Consider the following 13625-nt stretch of genomic DNA (forward strand, 5'->3'; position numbering starts at 1 on the left):
CATGGTTGTTCAATCTGCATATGGAAGGGGTTATAAAAGAGATACAAGGTAGGGCAGTGGATGTTGGAGTGGCCCTAATGAGAGAGGGCAGTGTTTGGAAACTCCCTGTACTGCTGTTTGCAGATGATACTGTGCTGTTAAGTGAAGACTAAGGGGAGCTGCAAGGCTTGGTGGATGAGTTTGGGAGAATGTGTAAGAAACGGACTCTAAAGGTGAATGTAGGGAAGAGTAAAGTTATGGTTTTCGAGTGAAGTGAAGTCAGTGAATGTGCAGTGAGGTTGGATGATGAGGAAATGGAAAATGTGAGTACATTTAAGTACTGTACCCATGCCACGTTGAGTACACCGCTTCCCGTCCGATCAGCGAAGTTAAGCAACGTTGGGTCTGGTTAGTACTTGGATGGGTGACCGCCTGGGAACACCAGATGCTGTTGGCATCCCTACGAGTCATGTGGGGTTGGTGGGGGATTAGTGCCCCTCCCTGTAAAACAATAAACTCTAAGCTCTTGACCACCCCGTTTGGGATACATGGCGTCTGGCAATGGATGGATGGATGGACTTGGGTAGTGTGACGAGTAAGGATGGAAGTTTGGAGAGTGGAGTGCTTGATAGGGTCCAACATGGAAGAAAGGTTGCTTGTTCCTTGAAGGTAGTGATAAGAAACGGAAGTGAGCATGGAAGTGAAAAAGTTAGTGCTTGACATTATTGTGATACCAGCTCTAATGAATGAAAGTGAAGCTTGCACCTTGTTGGAGGGACACAAGTCAAGAGTGACAGCAGTGGAAATGAGTTATTTGAGAGGAGCCTGTGGAGTCACATGGAGAGACAGACTGACAATGAGAAAGTGCAGGAGTATTGTGGTGTGGATGCGGATGTAATAGGAAGGATTAGGAGAAACACATTGAGGTGGTTTGGCCATGTGGAGAGGATGGAGAGTGAGAGACTGACGAGGAAAGTGTATGTTAGGGAGGTGGAGGGGCGGGGGCAGAGGGAGGGGGAGGCCAAGAATGAGATGGAGGGATGGAGTGGAGAGGTATATGAAAGAGGGGGATGTGAACTGGAAGCAAGGCAGTAAAATGGTGGGGGACTGGGCGACATGGAGGCAATTTGTTTGTGGCCACCCTTTATGGGGTTAAGGCGTCTGGCAATAGATAGATAGATAGTACTGTATAATGAATGTATGATTGAGGGAGCCATTTCTGTGGGCATGTTTTTGATAATTTTCTTACTTTTTAGATGGGAAAAAGGATAGTTATTTATATGCTGTGGAGTCGCATGGAGAGACAGGCTGACAAATGAGGATATAAAGGAGCATTGTGGTGTGGCTGTGGATGTGATAGGAAGTGTTAGGAGGAACACACTGAGGTGGTTTGGCCATGTGGAGAGGATGGAGGGTGAGAGACTGATGAGGAGAGTGTATGTGAGTGAGGTGGAGGGGGGGGGCAGGCCGAGGATGAGATGGAGGGATGGAGTGGAGAGGTATATGAGAGAGGGGCAGGCCGAGGATGAGATGGAGGGATGGAGTGGAGAGGTATATGAGAGAGGGGGAGGCCGAGGATGAGATGGAGGGATGGAGTGGAGAGGTATATGAGAGAGGGGGAGGCCGAGGATGAGATGGAGGGATGGAGTGGAGAGGTATATGAGAGAGGGGGTTTGTGAGTTGGGAGCAGGGCAGTGAAATGGTGGGGGACAGGGCGACGTGGAGGCGATTTGTTGTGGCCACCCTGTACGGGATTAAGGTGTCTGGCAATAGATAGATAGATAGATTTATATGCTTCTGTTTCAATGGGAGGCAGTGAACCATTTACAAAGATGATCTACTTCACAGAATATACTGTCACTCTGTTCCTGTCATCGGTAGGATGGCGGCGTGGAGAAGTGCGGTTACGGGACTTCAAGGCTAAGGCTATGTTTAACTGGCTAGGTTCCTTCAGGTTCCACTTCAAGAGTTATGATCCTGAGTGTGGCATGGTCAAGGAAGAGGTGAGTTTGTGAAGTGGGGAAATGAAGTAAGAGAGATTGGAGCACAATTTTAGTTAGGGATAGTCACATATACCAGTACCTTTCTCACCATCCTGTTTTAGGTATTGGAGAGGGATACCCTCTTGCAGTGACATTTGTATATCTGAATAGCTCTACTACCATGTGCTAAGTTGTACAAACATTCTTTAGCTCTATCAATATTCCCCCAAAAGAGAATGGTGGACTGCAGCAGAAGGGCAGCTTAAACCTATAGTGTATCAGTTTCATGTCCAATTGAACCTCAAGGCACAACCACCCAGTTAAGATTCAATCTCAGTTTGATCATACCATGTAAGCACACTTATAACCTAGTACCAGTAGGCATCCTTACTCCACCCATATCACTAAACACATCATCATCCTATCAACTACTTGTTACTACTTGGCTAATTTGACCGTAACTCAAGCATTATTGTGGGAATCTGTGTTGTGAGAACTACAGAGCCAGTGGGAATAGTGATTTTATTATATTTCTGATGATGGTATTATTATTGGACTCTGTGGTAGGTGGGGGTGCTCACCATTCACTCACTCAATGTAATGCTGCTTCCGGGTGTCTGCCCATTCCTCCTTCCTTCTTTTCTTCCATCCTCATCTGTCTTTCTTCTTTCTTTCCTCTCCCTTCTGCCTATGAGTGACTCGACATTGAGTGACAAGCCAAATGGTTTCCTGTACACCAGGAAACCATTTACTGTGCTGGGTGGTAACCATATAACCAAATTATGGCACCTGGTGGTTAAGTGGGTAATTATGGCGTTCCAGTCAGATTTAGTCGATTAAGGTTTATAACCAGGGGGTGGTTGGGGTTTATTGCTCAAGTAATGCCACTCAGGGATGAGTGAGGCTGGTCACTTTCATCTTCAATGTCAGGACCAACTTGCCTTGCCCTGGGCTTCTACTCATGGGTCAACATAGGATTGGATGAGGGTTGGTTATTAATATATCTCCCTGGAGTACTGATTAATCCATGCTTTTGTGTTTCAGATTGTAAATGACTCTGCCAGATGTTAGTGACCACATCATTGCCCGAGTGGAGGACAACACAGAGTGAAGACCAAACCCATATTACTTGTTCTGGAGCAGTGGAACATTTGTCACCACCGAAGATAACAGTGAAAAAATTACAGTACTTGGTACTAGCAGGAAGAATATACACAATTTATTCTGACCAATAAAGTTACCAAGGCTGCATTTTTATTGGTGCAGACACAGTGTAGAGACTCAGTGTGCTCATCTCTGGACCAAAATAATGTAGGTTTTGCGCAGGTCATCTATGACTGGTTGCCTTGACCTGTGACGTCACATGGGCACCACCCGCCAGGACAACTGTGTTTTGAGCTGCTAGTGTGATGTATAGCCTGCTTTAATTTATACAGTTTATGAGGTTATAGTACTTTTCACTATGTGTGGTGTGTATGGGTGTTTTGCGAAGACATCCCACGATCATTATCTGAGACGGTTTCACATGCCAAATGTTAAAAATAACCATACTATAGTGGATACATTTGTGTGAACAGAGGGACAAGGTTGCTTCCCACGGCCATGTCTGTGAAAGGTTTTCCATTTCGGAACAATACACAAGTGATCTACAAAGCTTCCTGCTAAAGACACTGCCGCCAATTAAAAAAAAAAAAAAAAAAAAAAAGTTGCTAAAGCCTGCAGCAGTCAGGGATCAAAATCTGCCTACAAATCAACAGAGTATGTAGTGAGTGAATAGTTTCACAGTGAAATGTAATAAGATTATTTGGGAATTTATGTTCATTTATGAACATCAAATAGTCACGTAACATATCGATAGAATTGTCGTCTCTACACGAAGTATTATCAAGAGATACCATAGGGTGTTTGTGATGGGCTAAATGTCTGTGAACCCAGTCATTTCAAATGTAACTCTAAAGCATTATTCTATTGGACTGAGCTGGTGAAGATTTATATCCAAGGGGTGGTTGGGGTTGTTGTTCAAGTGGTGCCACTCAGGGATGAGTGAGGCTGGTCACTCTTATCTTAAATGTCAGGACCAACATCCCTAAGCCCCGGGTTCCTACACTTCTCATGGGGCAACGTAGGCTTGGATGACGGACATAGAGGAGCGATGGGGCCTGGGGCAAGGCAAGTTGGTCCTGACATTTAAGATGAGAGTGACCAGCCTCGCTCATCCCTAAGTCTCAAACCCCATGCCCATTATTTCACCTCCTACCTCCCCATTCTTGCCTTCCTCCTTTTTTTTTTTTTTTTCCCTCTGCCTCCCCATGCCTTGGTTTTATTTTCATTCTCCCCACTGTTCCCTCCTGTCTTCCCCTTGTCCTGCCCATCTTCCCCTTATGTTCCTACCCTTCCCATTTTCCCTTATCCTTCTCCCCCAACCCTTGATCCTTCCCCCTAATCCATCCATCTTTTCCCTCATTTTTTTTTTTTTTTTCTGTGTACTGAAGGGTGGTGGAGTGACTATTGTTGACTGGTTAGTAAGATTGTTGAATGTGTGCTTTGAGAAAGGTATGGTGCCAATTGACTGGGCAAGTGCTTGTGTGGTCCCGTTGTATAAAGGCAAGGGTGATAAGTATGAATGTACTAGCTTTAGGGGTATAAGTCTGTTGAGTGTTGTAGGTAAGGTGTATGGTAGAGTGTTAATTATGAGAGTTAGAGAGGGTACAGAGGGAGTGATTAGTGATGAGCAGTGTGGCTTTAGGAGAGGGAGGGGATGCGTTGATCAGGTGTTTGCTGTGAGACAAGTGTGTGAAAAGTATTTAGCGAAAGGCAAGGATGTGTTTTGGGCATTTATGGATTTAGAGAAAGCGTGATAGAATTGATAGGGAGGCTTTGTGGACTGTTTTAAGATTGTATGGACTTGATGGTAGGTTACTAAAAGGGGTGAAAAGTTTTTATGTAAATAGTAGAGCATGTGTAAGAGTGGGAAATGCTGTGAGTGATTGGTTTCCCGTGAGAGTGGGGCTGCGACAGGGATGTGTGATGTCACCTTGGTTGTTTAATATTTACATGGATGGTGTTGTAAGGGAGGTGAATGCAAGAGTTTTAGGTGGTCTGAGTCTGGTAAATGTTGATGGTGGAGATTGGAATCTGAAGCAGCTGCTGTTTGCAGATGATACTGCACTGGTGACTGATTCAGAGGAGAGATTGAGACAGTTGGTAGAGGAGTTTGGAAGGGTGTGTGAAAGGAGGAATTTGAAAGTAAATGAGAATAAGAGTAAAGTGATGAAGTGTACGAGGTTGATAGATGGTAGGGGGATGAATATAGTTTTGAATGGTGAGTTGCTTGAGGAGGTAGATTGTTTTAAATATCTAGGGTCACATGTTGCTGTGGATGGAAGAATAGATGCAGAAGTGAAGTCTAGAATAAATGAAGTAGGAAAGGTGCTGGGAGGAATGAAAAAAGTGTTTAAATGTCGTTCGCTTAGAATGGATGTAAAGAGAAGGCTGTATGAGGGTGTTGTGGTACCGACTGCATTATATGGGGCTGAAACATGGAATATGGGTGTAGCAGAGAGGAAAAGTTTGAATGTAATGGAGATGAGGTGTCTGAGGAGTATGTGTGGAGTGACGCGTATGGATCGGGTGCGAAATGATGAAGTGCGAAGGAGAACTGGAGTTGTTCAGGAGATGGCTGGTAGAGTTGAGCAGAGGGTGTTGCGATGGTTTGGGCATATGGAGAGAATGGATAATGAGCGATTGGTGAAAAAGATAACTAGATCTGATGTGAGAGGTGTAAGGCTGAGAGGAAGACCACGAATAGGATGGATGGATAGTGTGAAGAGAGCGCTGGATGCGAGAGGGATGTCTGTCGAGCAAGGAAGAGTGGCTGTGCGTGACAGAAATAAATGGAGAGAAATTGTGAATAAATAAGTGATGACGCAGCCCTGAGGGGATATTCTCCCGCATTTGGTCTGATCAGCTAGTCAGGTCAGGTGCGGGTAAGGGGATGGGTATGTTATGATGTGGCAGGGGTAAACCAGCTCTGCTGTCGGGCCCTGCTGCGGATGTCACTGATTGCATTGCGCAGTTGACCCTTGTGCGGTGTGGTGCGGTGAGGATCTGTCCGTTCTCCCCTTTGGGGCTAAGATGTGAATGAATGTGTTTAAATGGATGAGTAAATGGAGAGTGTGTCGTCCTGTCTCGGCTACCTCCCTTTCCTTGGGGGAAGCAGCCTAGGTATATAGATAGATAGATAGTACTTCAGTTCAGCAGTGGTGTATTGTGGCATACAAAGGTTTTCAACTATCCTGTTTATATGGAAAAATAAAATGTTTCAGTATATCTTGTTTACATGAAAAAAATAAAATGTTTCAGTAACAATGCTTTATTTTAATCCATGACAGTATAAGGGCAACTTTCACTTTGAAAAAGGGTACAGACATGCTTGTAGTGCAGCAGTAGCACCATTTATCAGGGTTCCTCCCGGTAGGAAAATATAAGATATGTGAAATACAGCTCTATTATTCCTGTGCAGACAAGGTGTAGTTCACATATTTGCTACCAGATGGCAGCACCTGTCTTCTCAGGAACAGCAAAACATAAGCCCCCTTCCCTGCACAACGAAGAATAGTTCAAAGAATGACCAATAGATGGCAGCACCATTGTTAGTGCTGCCATCTATTGGTCATTCTTTGAACTATCTTTCATTGCACAGGAAAGGGGGCTTATGTTTTGCTGTTCCTGAGAAGACAGGTGCTGCCATCTGGTAGCAAATATGTGAACTACACCTTATCTGCACAGACTCGTGAGCAGGAAAAATAGAGCTGTAGTTCCCATACCTTATGTTTTCCTGCCAGGAGGAACCCTCTGATAACAAAGCCTGGTAGATGGTGCCACTACTGCACTACAAGCATGTTTGCTTGTACTTTTTCAAAATGAAAGGATAAGAAAACCTTCAATAACCTCTTGATTACTAGAGAGCCTTTATATTTTCTTTTACCCGGAACTTATATAACATAGGATAAGAAACCTGCTGTAGATGCGTAACTTTATTTGGAAGTGCTTAAGAATAAGAACAATAGTTTTTCCTAAGCTGAACAAAATGAATGGCAGCAAGAATGAACTGGAAAAAATGTCACAGAAGAGGTACAGAGTGTTTTGGGAGAAAAGAGATAGACGTGGGCAATTAATGAAGGTGAAGATACCGAGGGAAATGGGGAGGAGGAAGCCGGGTGTGAGAGGAAAATATGGAGGTGAAAAATACAGAAAGAGGAGTATCTGAAGACAAAAAGCAGTTGAATGGCGGAAGACGGAATGGAAGACTGGAGAGCGAGAGAATAGCAAGATAAGGGGGGGAGAACAAAGAGTGGCTTCATGATGAGGAAGAGCAGCTAAGGGAAGATTAGGATGGTGGAATGACTGATGAAGGAGGAGAAGGGGATGATGTGAGGAAGACACAGAGGACAATGAGGAGGAGGAATGATACGAGAAGACAAAATGGGAGAGGGGGAGGCTCAGTGGCATGAGGAAGACAAGGAGGAGAAGGTGGAAGAGAAGCATGACATAAGAAGAAGAAGAGGAGGAGGAGGAGGAAAAAGTTGAAGAGGGGAAAATAAGAAGGGAGAACAGAAAGGTATGAAAAGAAGAACGACAAGATGACAAGAAAATAAAGATGGGAGGAATGAGAGGAGGAGAGACAGCAACATAATGGTTAGTGAAGAAAAAAAAAAAACACCAGGAACAAAAATAAATACGGGAAAATGAGGGAGAGAGACGGGGGAGGATTCAGAGGCTGCCAATGACAAGCAAAATTAAATGAGAACAATGTGAAGGGGAAGGGGATGATGTGAAGAGGATACAGAGGACAATGAGGAGGAAAGGAAGAGGAGGAAGTGGAGGAGGCATGAGAGGTAGAGGAAGATGAAGATATGATGATGAGGAGGAATGACATGAGAAGATGAAGTAGGGGAGGGAGAGGCCCAGTGGCATGAGGAAGAGCAGGAGGAGAAAGTGGAAGAGGAGAAGCATGACATTATGATAGGAGGAGGAGGAGGAGGAGGAGAGGCATAAGGAAGTTGAGGGGAAAATAAGAGGAGAGAACAGAAAAGATATGAAAGAAGAAAGACAAGATGACATGAAAATAAAGATGGGGGGAATGAGAGGAGAAACAGCAACATAATGGTTAGTGAAGAAGAAAAATAAGGGTACTAGGAACAAAATTAATATGGGAAAATGAGGGAGAGATGAGGGAGGATTCAGAGGTTGTCAATGACAAGCAAAATTAAATGAGAACAATGTGGTATAAAGGGGAAAGTAGTCATCCACAAAGTTACGTCAATTCTTGCCTGCCATGAGCTGCAACAACGTAAACAGCAACATCCAGTGTCGTATTGCCTTCTCTGATGTGTAGTTAGGAGTGCAAGGCTAGGCTACCATATTTCAGTATATATATATATATATATATATATATATATATATAATATATATATATATATATATATATATATATATATATATACAAAGGTAGATAACTAGTCTACTTCCTTTAGTGGCAATACATGACTGGAAAACCTCCACCAGTCACTTCTGAAGACCCATGCAAGGCCATAACTCTGACTGGGACATTTACAACAGACCATATGGTGCTTAACATTCAAGACCGTTAACAGGAAACAGTAAAGTGTGTAACATTTCTCGTAACAGCATAAACATGGGGTATAGGTTTCCCAGGTTGCTCTAGATTTCATCCTTTGCAATTTATTCTGCACACTACACTTTATTATTCTCTTGTATGTTGCTGATGCCAATTATATTACAATGATATAACACCACAGGAGAAAATGTTCGTGTGTGCAAAATTTATAACTAAGATTAGGTGTTCTGAAGTCGTCTGTGCCACCCAGAATATGATCCTATGAGCGATGACCCAAAGGTGAGGAGAACTTTGTATTTAAAGGTGAAAGTGCAGCCAGGATCAACAGGAACTTTGTAAATGACTACCTGCCATTCTGTACAAGTTATAAGCCTGCTTGCAACACATTTACCATATACAGCAGAGTTGTATATCTTCTTGGTCTTCCGTGCTTCCTTCATGCAGTCCTCTTGTACCCTCTGTATTAAGTCCATTTGTCTTGTATCAAGGCCTACACAGTACTGGCCACTTTTTTTTTTCTCTTGAGCCACTCCAATGCATTCACACACTTACCCTTTTCTGTCACCACCACCACCACCATCAATCTTACCCTTATTCCAATCTGAGCACAGTGTAAGATGGCATCATCATCATCATCATCATCATCATTACCATGCAGAACCTTCATCAACATCTCCAGCTTGAGACAGTCTACTTCTGGACAAAGGCCTCCCTAACCTTTTCCATTACGACCTACTGACTGTAAGCCTGTTCTATCCAATCCCAACAAATATCTTTAGCTCACCTCACCATTTTGCTCTCTGTCTGGCCTTTTTTTTTTTTTCCCCCCCCACTCACACTCTGGATTGCAAATCAATTCCCATGATTATCTCTCCACACCACAACACACTTAACTTGCTCCGCACTATCACAACACAAACTGTCCTTTACCATACTCTCAAGAAAATCTATAGGAATGCTCTGTTGATGTGGCTTAATTCCTGTAGTCCACTAGGTTCATGAGTTTGAAGTAAAGGCAACATGATGTCAAGATGATAATTATGTTGCCAATTGTAATCTTTAGGTTGGTTTCAGGATGATGATGATGATGATGATGATAATGATGCCCCTTACACCATCTTTAGGTGGGAATAAAGATTTCCGTGAATCAGAAGATAGATTCCAGTCCATATAAGACATTGGCTTTACCATGACCATCCCCAATATAGGGATTTCTTAGCTGCATCATTTTCATGTATACATGTATGGCATGTATGTAAAGGAGCTACAACAGTACAAGAAATGGTATCTGATCCGGACAGGTAAAATCTTAAGACAGACTTGAAAATGAAAATGAACAAGATGAAAATTAGGTTTAACAAAGCTTCAGTAAGTGAGTATTATTCACTCATCTGAACTATTCAGAGCACTGAAACCAAACACATAAAATGGCTTATTCTCACTCCTATTCATCTCATAATAACTACAATGATATTTAGTGCCTGTATGTTTAGATTGAGAATTTAACTCCTTCACTATGCTGATTATTACAGTATATTCTTGTTACCACTACACAATCTTATTCATCTCAGATTGTTGTTGCTTAACCTTGGTCAAGCTGGCTAAGCAGGCCCATCAACCACAGTTAAGTAACTGCTTTTGTGGGGCTGTCATACTCATACAATACAGTACATACACAGTACTGGTATCTGGTGCCCTCTTGTGACAGACAACACCACGGTAGGATCAGACCAGAATCTTTCCCACAGTAAGGTTCAGGGATATATCGGGAGGTCTGGCTCTCAGCTGCATGCCACAGCTGCTCCAACCAAATTGCACAGCACCAACATGTGTGAGCTCCTTATCAGCACCTCTCTGAAAGGGTCAGAAACAACCTCCTCACAACAGTGCATATCTCCAAAACTGAATGAAGTCATCCAGGACAGCAAGAATAATATAAGGCTGACGTCACGGCAGTTCTGACAATGCAGTTGTTGTTTTCAGTCCAACATCTGAATTCTAAGGAGTCAGAACTGGTGTTGTGACAGCATCTGCTGTTGCTGTGCTGTATGTTTCTATTTACCACATACATGTTTGGAATGATGAGTAAGGTACATACCATACTTAATATCAATTTTAATTTCATTGGGTACTTACTTATTTGGTGGTAGGTGGAGGTGCTTACCATCCACTCACTCAATGTAGTACTGCTCTCAGGTGCCTGCCCTTTACTTTCTTTCTTCCTTCCTCTTCTGTCTTTCCTCTTCCTTCTGTCTACAGGTGACTCTACGTAGGTGACAATCCAAATGGTTTCCTGTACATCAGGAAACCATTTACTAAACTGGATGGTAACCATATAAGCAAATTATGGCACCTGGTGGTTTTGTGGGTAATTGCGGCACTCCAATCGGATTGAACGGGTGCAGGTTTATATCCAAGGGATGGTTGGGGTTTATTGCTCATGTAATGCCACTCTCAGGGATCAGTGAGGGTAGCCACTCTCATCATAAATGTCAGGACCAACTTGCCTAGCTCTGGGCTCCTATACTCCTCATGGGGAAACACTGGATTAGATGAATGAATGAACTTATCATCATCATCATCATCCAATCCTACGTTGCCCCATGAGAAGAGTAGGAGCCCGGGGCTAGGCAAGTTGGTCCTGATATTTAAGATGAGAGTGACCAGCCTCAATCGTCCCTGAGTGGCATTACATGAGCAATAAACCCCAACCACCCCTTGGACATAAACCTTCACCAGCTCAATCCAACTGGAGCACCGTAATTACCCACTAAACCACCAGGCGCCATAATTTGGTTATATGGTTACCAACCAGTATAGTAAATGGCCTCCTGGTGTACAGGAAACCATTTGGCTTGTCACTCTGTGCAGAGTCACCCACAGGCAGAAGGAATAGGAAAGAATGAAATAAAGACAGAAGAGGGAGTCACCCACAGGCAGAAGGACGAGGAAGGAATGAAGGAAAGACAGAAGAGGATGGAAGGATGGATGAGAGGTAAGGGCAGACACCCAAGAGTAGCACTACATTGAGTGAGTATTACTTTGTTATTTATTCTGTCTTGTACCATGTTTATTTATGTTCTATGGGAAAGAACTTTTAAGCTGTTATTTTTTATATGTTGTCTAACATAATGACTGGGGATGGCTTCTATTAAAAGTAAATTCTTGAGTTAAATCTGTTACAAATAAATTAAGGTTCATGAGGAGTAAATGTACGTCCATGAGGAGAATCTGTGGTTTTCAGAATTTAAGGGTTTTGACTTTTAGAAGAACCAAATGGCTGTGATTCTGTGGTTGTTGTGTGTGTTGTATACTTGTGTTCAGAACTGCTGTGCGTCAATACCTGCTGCCTGCATACAACATCTTGACTTACCTCCTGCAATAATTTTACCTCAACCTTACTTCCTATCCCTCATCTTACTTTCATCCAGGGTTGGTGATTTTTTTATTAAAAATATATATATATATATATTCAATTTATCTGATTTTTTTTTTATTTGATTTTTCTGTTTATTATACAGCTAATATTTCAAAAGCAGTAAAATGAATACTGTTAACTTCATGTCCTGTCTATCCACTGATGGTTCAGGCTGAAAGCCACTGCCCACAATCCAGGTACATACCTGTTCAAGTCCTGTTTGTACACTGCTGGTTAAGGCTGAGTTGCCAGTGGTAAAGACAACATATTCCAAAGCTGACTATATTACCACACTGAATATTCTTAAGCTGATGTTATCATGACATGGCCTTAAGTGACCAAGGATAGCCTGCCTAGTCTTTTGGCTTTAGTTTTTGATTTATGGCTTATTATTTCAGATGTACAAATATTTTCAATATTTAGTTACACAAACGTAAAAATATTTTTTCTGTCATACAATGTAGCAATTACTAATGGCACCATTCTCCAAAATTTGCTAACTTAATACTTAAGTATCTGAATAAATGAATACCAATACAAAGTTATACACAACTTTTATAAACCTTCACATTTTATTTGTGTTAACTTTTAGATTTAAAAATCAAACAAATCAGAAAAAGTACAGAACAAATCATGATTTTTTTAAACATAAAAATCAATGATTTAATCCATGCCAACCCTGCTTTCATCCCAAACCTTACTACCTATCCATCTGACCTCACTTGATATTCCTGACATTACTAGCAATCCCAGACCTCATTCGATATCCCAGACCTTATTAGGTATTTCTAACCTTACTATCTCCTGTCTTGCTATTGCTGGTCTGTTTTCATCTTACAGAACTCGATTACTCTCACAACTACTAAAGTGCAGTTACTTGAAATTCAATGTGCCTTTGTTATGAGGTAGGAATGCAGCTCCTTGGTTACTAGTCAAATTTATCCTCCAATCTGACAACACCCAGCCATCAACTAAGCTGAGAAGAGGTTATAGATCTCTGTCAGGTGAAACAAACAAACTTTAGCCATCTATCTATTAGCAGATGCTTAATCCCATGAAGGGTTGGCCACAAACAAATCATCTCCAGGTCACTCTGTTCCCTGCTATTTCACAGCCCTGCTCCCAGCTCACACACCCCTCCCTCATATACCTCTCCACTCCATTCCTCCATGGTTTCCCCCTCCCTCTCCCCCTTCCACCTCACTCACATACACTCTCCTCATCAGTCTCTCACCCTCCACATGGCCAGGCTATAGTCACCTCTTACCTTAACATATATCTCTAACCTTGTCCTATACTCCCATGACCTAAGTAGGATTCATGCTTGTACCAGTAGGTGTGAACGATGGGCCCTTCCAGTCTTCTTGAAGTGCATTCCATCATCACCTGCAGCTATATTTTGAAGTTTCTCCAAAGCTGAGGGGAAAAGGTGATGAGTTTAGGTGTGATGTCTTCACTGTCATCCTTATTCCACCATAAAGATGACTCTCATATTTCTCCAAGCTGTGGAAATAAGATGAATTTAGAGTGTGACTTTGTCTACCATCATCTATCTATCTATCTATTGCCAGACGCCTCAATCCCGTTTGGGGTGGCCACAAACAAA

General features: G+C 42.5%; 1 pseudogene; it reads left to right on the forward strand.

Annotated features, from left to right (window-relative positions):
* Positions 1-317: 317 nt before the first annotated feature.
* On the forward strand, positions 318-436 carry LOC145411788 (5S ribosomal RNA; annotated as a pseudogene).
* The last annotated feature ends 13189 nt before the right edge of the window (positions 437-13625 follow it).

This window comes from Coenobita brevimanus, chromosome 90 (assembly GCF_032717465.1).
Source record: "Coenobita brevimanus isolate Jiangsu-jjx chromosome 90, ASM3271746v2, whole genome shotgun sequence".
Classification (NCBI taxonomy): domain Eukaryota; kingdom Metazoa; phylum Arthropoda; class Malacostraca; order Decapoda; family Coenobitidae; genus Coenobita; species Coenobita brevimanus.